Raw genomic sequence first — 12,230 nt, 5'->3', positions numbered from 1 at the left:
TAGTCAGTGGTGCTTCAATTTAATAAATATTTGTAGTCGCTCAGACAAAAATAACTTTATTTGTCCATCTGTAATAATAAGGAAAATCTTTTTTTAATTTACTGTATTAATTATTATTAGTGTTTTAGTTTTGAAGAATTATTTAAAGAAAAGAAAAAAAAGAAAATGTAACTTGAATTGATTGATAAAAAGTAAAAGGTATTTTAGCTGGCAGTTATTAAATTTGTAAGGGTATGTTGAATGACTGTATATATGTGTTTGAATTCATTAGCTATAGACCCACTAAAAGAGTCCAATTTAGAGATTTATATGAAATATCAAGCTTTTAATTTATTACATACTAGCGGCTTCGCCCCTAGCCTCTAGGGGCTTTGCCCCAAGAGGTGTAATCAACCCAATTTTTCGTATTTTAGATTTAAAAGAAAAATTTTTAAAAAATTTCTTTGGGGGGGTGAGAATTTTTTTTTTTTGGGGGGGGGGGAAATCGACTCAACTATTTTAATTTTAGTTTTAAAAAGAAATTTTTTTGGGGGGGGGGTATTTTTCATTTTTGGGGGGGTTGGGGGTGTCCCACCCCCTAAGAAAATAGTTATAAACCTTCCCGGGACTTATGAGAAGCTACCCTGTAAAGGAGAACCCGATCGGTTCAGCGGTTAGCGAGATCCTTCGCTACAAACAGACAAACAGACAGACAGACAGACAGACAGACAGACATCGTTCTACTTTGTATTATAGATATATTTTTTTGAAACACCTCCCAAGTAAACTGATATTTTTTATAGAGTCATATTGCATATATAATCAGGGTTCTTTGAGATAAGACAATGTACGATAAAATAATGATAACCCCAATAACGATAAACAAAATTAACCTTAAAAGCATTATTTGAAAAGCCAGGCAATATTAGGAAATGTTTGTAAAACAGTTTAAACGAGTATACAAGGAGCAGTAAAAATTTACAGCCTAATAACCCCTCCCTCCCTGATATATAATCAAGAGCTCTAAATATCTATAAAGTTTACAGGAACAGATCAATGCAAGATAATTTAAGGTTTCTTAAAATTTTTCATTATTATTTATCATCAATTTCACCCCTAGCATCAACAAGCTCTGTATTCGAAATGTCTATAACCATTAGGGACGTCCGATCTTTTTCCATGGATGAATGAGAGCTTTCAAAGTTTGAGGGAGGTAAGAACCCCTCTAGTAAAAAAAAATTCTTTTTATGTCTGTAAGGGATTATTGGACGACATCTTGATATATATTCCTAGTAATAATAACCAAAATTGCCTCTTTGTAGATTACAAATATTGGTTAAAAAGTCTGGGTACTGCTAGTTTGGACCAACCTATCAAGAATTAATAAGTACACAAAGGATTTAAGACAACCAACGAGACCTATTAATAAAATTTTAGATATGAGTAAAATTCCAATCCAATATCCTTCCTTTCTATATAGATCAGATGAAGAGATAAACTTTTTGTCTTAGTGTAAATTACAAAATACACGCCCTAATTCATATATCTATCTATTGCAAATCATTTTTCAATTATCAATCTAATATTTATTCAACTAATTATATTTTATCCATTGTGATATAGACAGACTTACATAAGTTAATGATAGAGTAGACTTAATATTCAATTCAAAATGCAAACAGATTTTTAAGTATTTATTATATTGGATTAAATGCAGTTTTTGAGTAAATAAGATTATATATTGATACTATATTTAGAAATGATTAAATATGTTAATAAGTCAAAACTACTGATTATTCAAAGCTGGAAAGTTCTGAAGTAGCAGGATGTCTGTCTGTATATCAGGACACCAAGCAACAGGATGACTGTCTGTTTAATTAATACAATGTATTAATTAACTACGCACTTTGAAGGGGTAGAATATCTGCCTATGCAAACTATCTAAAATAGTAGGATGTCTGTGAATAGCTGTATTGGTCTTAATAAAGACTCGAACCCAAACCAGATAATGTTCTGTGTTAGGACTCTCAATATCAACTGACTTAAATATATTTTCTCTTTATTCTTTCTGAGAGCAATTAAAGAGTAATTAAGAGTAACAACTAACATATGTCTGCAAACTTAAATATATGACATCACAACATAAATATATGACATTTACCCCCTTCTGAAACCATCCAGCTAAGCATGGTTTCACCATCCATCAGGCTGATCCAATAGACTGGGATCAATGTCCTCACTGGGTGAACCTACATCGAAATTAACCCCGGCCCCAAGTCCTTCCTCTCCTTCACCCACTGGAGGAGGAGTGTTCAGCGCCCCTTCACCAACCTCAGCCGAGACACCCACTGTTGCCGCCATGACAGCATTACTCGCTGTAGCAGTTACGGGCCCTCCTACAGCAACCATCACAGCATCATTTACCGCTGAGGCGGTATCATTCGCAACAGCCACCTCTGCAGCAACCGCTGGCCCATCTGCCACCTCCATCTCAACACCACCAGTGACCTGAACACCTCCCGAGACCATCATCACCCCGTTGTTAGCCTCAGCACCGCCAGAAGTCCCAGCCTGTTGCAACTGCCAGTATGCCGCCGCCGGTAAGTCATTGTTTATTCTGCGCCGGATCTCGGACAGCTCGCTAAAAATATTAGACAGGTGCCTTTGCACTTCAGCCTCTTTTTGCGCCATCTCAGAAATAGCCTCTTGAACCTTAGTTCCCTGCCCTGCCAAAACACTTTCCACCTGTTGGCCCACCTGCTGTCCCAACTTGGTTGAACTACTTTCCCAATTATCAGTCATTGCTGTCTGTACACGCTGTACCAAATAAGAAGCCTTTTGCTGTGCAGTAGTAGCCACCATTTGCTGCACCTCCGTATCTACCTTCCTTATACATTCCATTAGATCCTTCTTATGCGTGGCCAACATATCTTTAATCCGTTTATGACCGTCCGTCTGCCAAAGTTTCTGTGCAGTGTTCAAACTTTTGACTGATTCTTTTACAGCCTCACGAATTTTTTCCTCAACCATAGGCTTTAGAGTCACAGCAACAGAATTACTGATTCTACCTATATCTTCATCACTGAGCGGCGCAAAACCACGTCTGTCATTCTTGCGCTCAGCCTTATTTCTCTCAACCTCAGCACGTAAATCTGGTAACTCCCTCTTCTGTTTAGGCCCAAGAGAATCTGCCCCAGCAGGCCGCTTGACCACGCCCCTTCTGGAAGTACCTTCCCCAGCATCATCATAAGCCTTGCTGGCTCCCCTTCTGGAAGTACCTTCCCCAGCATCATCATAAGCCTTGCTGGCTCCCTTAGTCCTGACCGACCCAGCAGCCTGATTTGGCACAAACTTACCAAACCTGGGCCGTCCCTCACCAGAACTAGTATCTGCCACCTTTTGTTCAGGCTTGTCCATTGGAGGCTCAATCCAACTGTCTAGCTCCGAACCACTCTGTTCACTAGGCAGACGATCCCTGGAATCAAGCTCAACCTCAAGGCTCACGTTGCCAACATCGTCTTCATCATCATACCCAGGCTCATACCTGGGCGATTCTACATCATACTGCCTCCTATCATCTCTTCTATACACAACATGCCGCCGATTAGCTCTACCAGCATCCAACATCTCAACAGACGGTTCACGCTCCTCCCGCCGACCAGACGCCCGCTGATACCGCCTCTCGTTTCCATCTCCATTTCCTGATAATAATCAATAATTAAATATTAACATTTTAATATTTTAATATTTTAACATTTTTCATATATAAGACGACATTCAAAACGAAATACTTTACACAAATTATATTTAACAGGGATGCCAAATTTTAATTACTGTTTTCCCGATAACGCGAAAATTTAACGCAGTTACACAGTCTGCCTAAACAACCAACACACAGCAATCCAACAACCACCCCCGCAGCACCCATCACAGCCATAACAAAATGCTGCCAACTATTAGTCAACCAATCAATCGAGGTATTATACAAATGTACAAACCAATCTTCTGTAACCTCTACAACAAAAGCATTTGAATTAGCAGCCAATTCTGAAAGTTTAGCCTCTTCCACAGACTCCAACACCTGTCCTTTCTCTCCCTTATCCAACAGATGCTCAAAATTCAACGGTACCTTCAACCAACTATCCTCCAGCCGTTTAGTCTGAACCAGCTGCATTCCTGCCCCCTTGTTGCCTAGATATAATCCAGGTTTAACTCTCACAAATACTGGATTTTTCCTGCACTCGACAACCATCAACAAGGAAACATTTTTAACTAATCTTGTGAACGGTTCTATAGCAACAATTCTACCGTCCATGAACAAAGAAAAATGACCAAGATAACACGGCAAATTTGCTCCTAAAGTCACATTCAACCATCTTTTTTTACATACAGACACAAGTTCCATCTCCCCTAGATGTTGTACCAACAAATTTCCGACTTGTTTGATGTTGGAATGAAACAAATTATTCTCCCAACACCCCTGTTCTGCCTGCAAAATCCTTTCCACCTGATGGTATGAAGAAGTTAGCTGTAATAATAAAGCACCATCCTCCTCCTTTCTTCGCATCCAAGGAAAAAAATTCTTTTTAGCTGTTGTAATCCACAAAAATACATCCGGAACGTTGGTATGAAAATAATGCAAATCAGTCAGAAAGTCAGAAAACTCCACTTTTTTCCCCAGTTTCAATCCCAACGAAAACTGTGGAGAAATCGCTAACCAACTTTGGCCACCCTGATTATTAGCATCATCCGCCATATTAGAAAATGTAAACAAAGTTAAATTTACAATTTCAACAGTCCGAAAATAACTAAAATGACGTCTATCTTCCTGTGATTTATTGTGAACTATCACTCGATCAAGCCCAAGCCGCAGATCAGACTCCAGACAATGTGCACCAATGAACTGATCCTCAAGAAAACAACTGTTATCAGGTAACATTGAAATTTGTATATTTTTCAAATAACTTGTAATCTGAACTTCTTGAAAAGTATTAGGCACAAAGGTATTATTTAAATAAATACCATCCCCTCTGCACTGAGGGTCAATCCCATACGTCATCATATCCTCATACTGAATTGTACCATTTATGAAATAAGTCATTGACCGATCATAAAAAGCTACAGGCAACCGTCGTCCATCTATGTCTAACACCCTCTGTTCCTCCATCCTTTTACAATCTTCACTAGAAATTAACTCATCACTACTAACAACAGCTGGTGCCCCTAAATGTATGTGGCTATATTTGCCACAATACCAGGTGTGAACCGTTCTGTCGACGTGACATTGTACCGCGGGCAAAAATCTCACTCCTACTTTTTTTAACAGATGACCACTGATTGTTCCATTAAACTCATGCTGTCCAAATACTGTACATTCTGAAGCCCTCAACTCAGGACCGTCGCCAACACACTCCTTTACTAGCACAGGTATCACATCAGCCCCACAGGGTATTAAACACAATCCCCAAATTAAAAAATATTTACCTGATTTAAATTTATTATTATGACCAGACATTATTAGCTGATAACTGTTCACCAATTCACCCGCAAATATCAACTGATTTAGCCTTTCATTGCAGAACAACTTTCCACCTACTAGCTTTGTCAGCACATATTTGTTATTAAAATAATCAAATAACAATTCATGAACTCTTATTATAATATACTTTATAATATTTAAATATATTTGTATATTATTTTTTTTTTTCAAAAATAATTATTATCAGCTCTCCTTTCCCTACTTTCTCCGTCCTCGAGTTCCTATCTGAACATGTACCACAGGACCCCCTACCTGAGATCTTAACCTCCTCCCAGTGTCCCATAAATATTTCGCCACCCGTGATCCACTTTTCTTAATTGTAACTAATCTTTCAGGTGAAGATTGCGGCGGCGCCGTAGTCAAAAACGACTGTTCCGATGGAAGCTCAACCTCGTCAAAATTACCCTCAACTACAGGAGCAGGCACCACAGATTCATCTGTCACTCCCACCTCTACTCCTTCCCCTACAGGTATAATTTCTCTATTAACGTTCCACTCATTTCCATCCCCTGAAACTCTGTCATTATCAACCTCAACCTCACTCTCCTTCTCCTGGATCTCGTTACTCTGTCTTTCCTCTGCCAATTCAAAACCATCATTTTCAGATGACAAATACACAACATCTTCACTCTCTCTCTCCTCTACAGTTTCCCTCTCTACAGGCATATTGTCAACCTCAAAAAATATCTCATCGGACGGACAAATTTCAGGTAAAGGAAAAACGTTAAAATTAACCTCCTCTCCTAAAACTTCCGTTCGAGCATGAATTTTTCGAATTTTATCCCTAGCCACAACCTGATTTTTCTTGATGGGATTATTCCCAAAAGGTGCCAACTCATACAATGCATCCGAAAATTTCTTAACTACAATAAAAGGCCCTCCATAGAAAGACTGTAATTTCTTGGACACGTCAGTCTTCACAATATTAAAGAAAGCATAACAAACATCTGTCACTCTCAATGCTTCCTTCTGTACTCTATGTTTATTTTGAACCTCTAAATATAACTTGGATTTTGTAGAAATTCTCTTAATTACATCCTCCATATTTTTCAGAAATTCCAAATACGACCGCGAGGATGAAGATTCAACAGACGGGACTGGTGATAGAAAATCGAGGGGAATACGTGGCTGCCGACCGAAAACTAGAAAAAATGGAGAATAGCCAGTTCTAGAACTCTTGGAGCAGTTAATCACTAACGTAGCCAAAGGTAATTTTTTAGCCCAGTCCTTTGTTCCATGATTTTCATCTACTTTCAAAGCAGCATACAAACTCTGATTTTGCCTCTCTACAGGATTCGAATTTGGATTCCTGGGGAGAATTAGGACAGTATCCACCCCCAATCCTTTCATCACACCTTTAAACACACTGCTTGTAAAATTTGTACCTCTATCCGATCTCAAAGCCCTAAATAAACCATAGGTAGGTACAAAATTTTCCAATATAGCCTTTACAGTTGTTTCAGTTTTAGCATCAACCAACGGACATGTAAAGACATATCTAGAAAATAAGCAAACCATGATTAAGACAAATTTAACCGTCTGTCCCTGATGATAACATGGAGTCCAAGGACCAACTAGATCCACTGACATATTAGCAAAAACTTCACTACTTTGAACAGAATGAGTTATAGGTGAAACATGTTTAGGATTACTTCCAGCCTTTTTCAAACATGTAATACAACTTCGTATTCTCGATTCCACAAACTTGTTCATGCCAGGCATAAAAAATCTCTCATTTATTTTACGTATTGTCTCCTGCACACCTCTATGTCCAGAACCATATCCACCATGAGCTGAATCAAATATATCATTGTATAAAGAAAGAGGCACTACAGGCCTCTCGACAAAACCCCCTTCGGCCAAAGGCTGTCTGAAAATTACAACCCCCTCTAGCACATACATATGGCCAATAAGGTTGTACAATAGTTCTTTTCTGCCCGATAACTCCGCCCTCTCATAAGACGACAACTGTCTCCTTTCCAATATCCATAACCTTATTTCATTTAGGATCTCGTCCTGCTGAAGACTACTTTGCCAGACAAACTCAACATCCACCTCATCCTCTGCAGAATGTACCTGCATAATGGAATAGATTTGATCCAGAAATGGTGAATCATCCAGGTAAGGATCCAAAATTTTATTATCTGTCTCTCTACACTCCTGACAATCCTTCAGTCGATGTTCCTTACAATCTAACTCAGTTCTCGACAAATAATCTACATTCACATGCTTAGTCCCCTGTCGATGGATAACTGTAAAGTCAAAACTTTGCAAGAAAGTTATCCATCGATAGGTGACACCATTTATTGATCCTTTAGCCCAACGTTTATAATGCACTAGTGAAATGCTGTCTGTTCGAACCAAAAATTCACGAAACCTACAAAAGTGTAAAAAATTCTTTAATGCATATACTAATGCACCTAATTCTCCTTTATAGGAAGGATAATTTTGTTCTGCAGCATTACACTTTTTACTACAGACACCAAACACTCTCTCTACACCATCCTGTTCTTGCGAAATAATCCCTGCAAAATACTGAGAACTATAATCTACATCCACGATAAAAAGATTAGGATTATCCCATTGAGGATAGCCTTTACACATCTCAGTCTTGAACATTTCCATAAACTCAGTCCATACTCTATTCAATTCTTCTGTCCACTTTATTATAGTGTCATTCCTGTGACTATCCAACATGCACGACCTCTTGGCATAATCAGCAAAATATCCTCTGTAATAATTGGTAAATCCCAAAAACTTCTGCAACTCCTTCCCTGTTCTAGGCTTGCCCCAATCCTTAATCCGTTCCAAATATGCAGGATTCATTTTCAATCCATCGGCACTAATAATATGCCCCAAATAATGGCATTCTCTAGTCAATAAATCACACTTATCTAAATTCAATTTCAGGTTGACCTGCCTAAGAACTTGAAACAGTGCCTGCAGATGCTCTACATGTTCCTCTGGACTTGATGAAAACACGATCAGATCGTCCAAGTAACTGATACAGAATCCATACATACCTGGCAGGATAGACAGCACCTTATCCATCAGAGCACAGAACAGGCTGGGTGCATTACACAACCCAAATGGCAACCTGTTAAACAAATACATCCTGTTTGCTGCACTAAAAGCTGTCAACGGTTTAGAGTCTTCATCCATAGTCATCGAATGGTAGGCAGCTGTCAAATCAAGAGTACTGAACACCTTGCCAGAACCCAGCTTCGTCAGATTATCAGAAATCAGTGGCAGCGGCCACGCCACCCGCTTAGTCACGTTGTTCAAATTGCGGAAATCGATGACAAACCTCAACTTAGCCTCTGCTCCAGGTGCAGCCTTCTTTTTCACAGCAAAAATAGGACTAGACCAATCCGAGAAACCCTCTTCAATAATGCCGGCGTCCAGCCATTTGGTTAACTGTTCTTTCAACTTAGCATCGTACTCTGGATTCAATGGAATATTTCTGGCCTTCACAGGTTTAGCTCCAGGTAACAATTCTATACTATATGTCATTAATCGACAATCACCAATATCTGAATCATTCATTGAAAAGATATCAAAATTTTCCAAACAAATTTTAATAATCCTAGGTTTCAATTCTGGATTTTCCTTAATCATCTGGTTTTCATCTAACTTCAATTTTTGAATAATAAACTGTACCCGTTCATGCATTTTTTGCCCCGACAACTTTTCTGGCTTATCCAACTCATTAATTGTTTTATTACAGGTGACCTCTTGATTATCCATGACGAAACAATGCCCCATCTTCACATTTCTCAGCAAGGTAATAGGTTTTATTGACGCATTAACTACATTAACCACGCAGGACCCATCTTTCCGTGGCTGATACACCCCCTCAATAATCATAATCCCATTGCCACTTGTCATCTTAGAAGAATTAGGGGACACGTACCAAAGCCCATCATTCTTTAATCCAGTCACATGCACCACAGCTGTAGATCCTCCAGGATAAAAAATAGTTTTGTCCAGCAACTTCACATTATACTTCGTTGAATATAACTCTCCAAACCCACCCCCCTCCTTTATCCCTGGCAAGGTAGGTTTAGATGGAATTTCAGAATTCATTCGTCCCGACAAAATAGGAATTTTCTGTATCTCCGCCACCACCTGTTTCTGTAAACAGGAATTAATAGGAACAGATTCCCCACAAAATTCAAACTTATCCTCATCCAAACAAATATTAATTTTATTCTTTTTCAGGAAATCAGATCCAAGATTCACCAACCTACTCGTCACCTCAGGTACATAAAATATCTCCGTAAACACAGCTTGAGTTCCAGCAAATCTAAATTTCAACTCAACATATCCAATAATATTAACTTTCTTTAAATCTACTGAATACGCTGATAATTTAGCAGGACAAAACTCAATTCCATGTTTATCAAGAATTTCTCTAGATATTAAAGAATTAAAATTATTTCCTGTATCAATAATTCCTAACTCCTTCACCGGAATATCAGCCCCTGGCACAAAAAATTCTAAATCCGCACAAATAGGCATTTTCGTTATCTTCAAAAACTTCACAATCTCTTGAAAACACTAATCATTACAATTAATTAATATATCCATGTTAATTAATTTTAAATTTTAGATATACATCATTCCACTACACAGCAGTCAGCCCTCCATCCGTCACCAGCCGCCAACATACTGTTCGATTTATGAAATCCTGTACATCTTCCAGACTACCAGCATCACACAGCTACACACCAAGCCTTTTCTCATACAAGTAAGTACCTCTCAAAGTATTAACATTTACTTCAACTTCGCATAGGTACCTATCAGAATATAATATATAGTAAATATATATATATAAATATATATATATATTGTTTTCATTAACACGATCACACCTTGACTGAAGAATAAGCAAGACAGTAATACTTTATAAAGTTGAGAGCAATTATCTGAATACAAAACAGCAAAATTAACTATTTACACATAGCAAACCCAGAAAAAAAATCAACTACAGTACTATAGCCTATATAATGAATACGAATAAAAGAACGATCTATAAATTTCATCCCAAAATGAAATTTATATATCGAATCAATCATATCCATTACATAGGATATTGCTGAAAATTGTTCCTGGCTATGTCAGCAATCATAGCCTCATACTGTTTCTCATCTCTGCTCTTTTCAGAATCCACAACAGGCCCCACCTGATTGACTGTCTTCTTCAGAAACTGCTCAGGTATTACCCTATTATTAGGCACTCCAGGACCCTCTTTCTTTTCGCTACCAGCTGAGAAAAACCTAGCTTTGGTCTTTCCTATGCGAGAATCAGGAGCTGGCGGCTTACCGTCTCTCTTCTGCCAGCAACTAGCCACTACATGACCTTTTTTCCCACAATACCAACAAATCATAGTTTTAGCCTTCGAATTCAGAGCCCCAATCACGTTCTCAACCTGATCCCAAGGAATATCATCATCCCCTTCAATCCACGCATTATTATCGCCAATCTCAGTCCTGCCCTCCATATCAGATACATGCACTTCACTGATTACAGGCCTAGCTTTTACCTCCCTAGAATCCTCTAGCCTCAACCCTTCCATAGCCTGAGAATAACAGGACGTTACATTTTCAGGTGAAACGTGTCCAGAACGAGCCCAGCTTATATAATGCTGACCTCTGCGAATCAAATAAGTCAAGAAAGCACTGTAATCTTCCAGGTAATGCATAGATTCAATAAAATTAGCCATATCTCTAGCCAAATCAGAAAACAGCAAATTCTTAGCCACATTATTGTAGAAATCACGCCAAGATTGTCTAGAAATTTGACCAGGATGCATAAGCCTAAACAGCCGTAACTTAGCATTGAAAAACACATCCACATTCTGACCACTCTTTTGTTTCAGGGCGTAGAAGAATTCAGTAGCCGACTCTGTATCAGCAAAGGGTATCACCAACCTTCTTATCAACAGGTAATAACCTAAAGCACTTAGGGAAGCATTAGCCTCCGGCGTAATAAGCCTCCCCATCTTCTTCCCTTTGCACTCAAAAATCCTATTGTACAGGACGTCCTTGAAAAGCATAGGATCCTCCAACTTTGCGAACCGAGCAACCCTCCATAAGGATAAGAAATAATCCTCAAAATCAATGTTTCCATCCCAAAATGGAGCATCCCGCACAAAATCACTATCCCACTTGACTCCTCTTACAAGACAAAACTCCTTAAACTGCTCCTCTACAGTCTGTTGGCTTACACTACCGCCGGCCACCTTTTTATAGGCCTTAAGCACTTCAGCCCTTTCCTCAATTAAAGGAAATATATCCAACAATTGATTCTCATATTCGGTCAGACAACTCTCACGAACATTCATCCAATTTCCATTCCCAACAGGACCCAAAAACTCAATCTGCGAAAACTTCAAATGTCCAGGAGCACTTTTCACCCTTTTAGCCTCAAAATTTGTAGAATCCAATTTAGCCTCCACACTCAAACGATTAATGAAAGATGTATTAAACGAATCATCTCCCGTCGCTTTGACTGCAGATACACTAGCCCCCATACTTGTCTCATACAAAAAACCGCTAATATCCCCATCCGCTGGCAATTGCGCCACCTTTTTCTTAATAGTAGCCAAATCAACATCATAGCCTAACTTCTTATGCTCATCAGAATTCTTGAACTCTTTCACCTTATTCTCCAGCCGTTTATTCGCCGCCGTTAACTTATCCACCTGACC

General features: G+C 38.7%; 1 long non-coding RNA gene across 1 annotated transcript; it reads left to right on the top strand.

The window, feature by feature from the left end:
- The first annotated feature begins 9,156 nt into the window (after positions 1-9,156).
- Positions 9,157-11,445, top strand: LOC145319113 (uncharacterized). Its single transcript, XR_013879693.1, has 5 exons — positions 9,157-9,302; positions 9,740-9,780; positions 10,131-10,268; positions 10,685-10,735; positions 11,129-11,445. It is a non-coding gene; the product is annotated as an uncharacterized LOC145319113 (long non-coding RNA).
- The last annotated feature ends 785 nt before the right edge of the window (positions 11,446-12,230 follow it).

Source organism: Acartia tonsa, chromosome 5 (assembly GCF_053477335.1).
Source record: "Acartia tonsa isolate MP-2025a chromosome 5, ASM5347733v1, whole genome shotgun sequence".
NCBI lineage: Eukaryota > Metazoa > Arthropoda > Copepoda > Calanoida > Acartiidae > Acartia > Acartia tonsa.
This window is presented reverse-complemented; position numbering and strand designations above follow the sequence as displayed.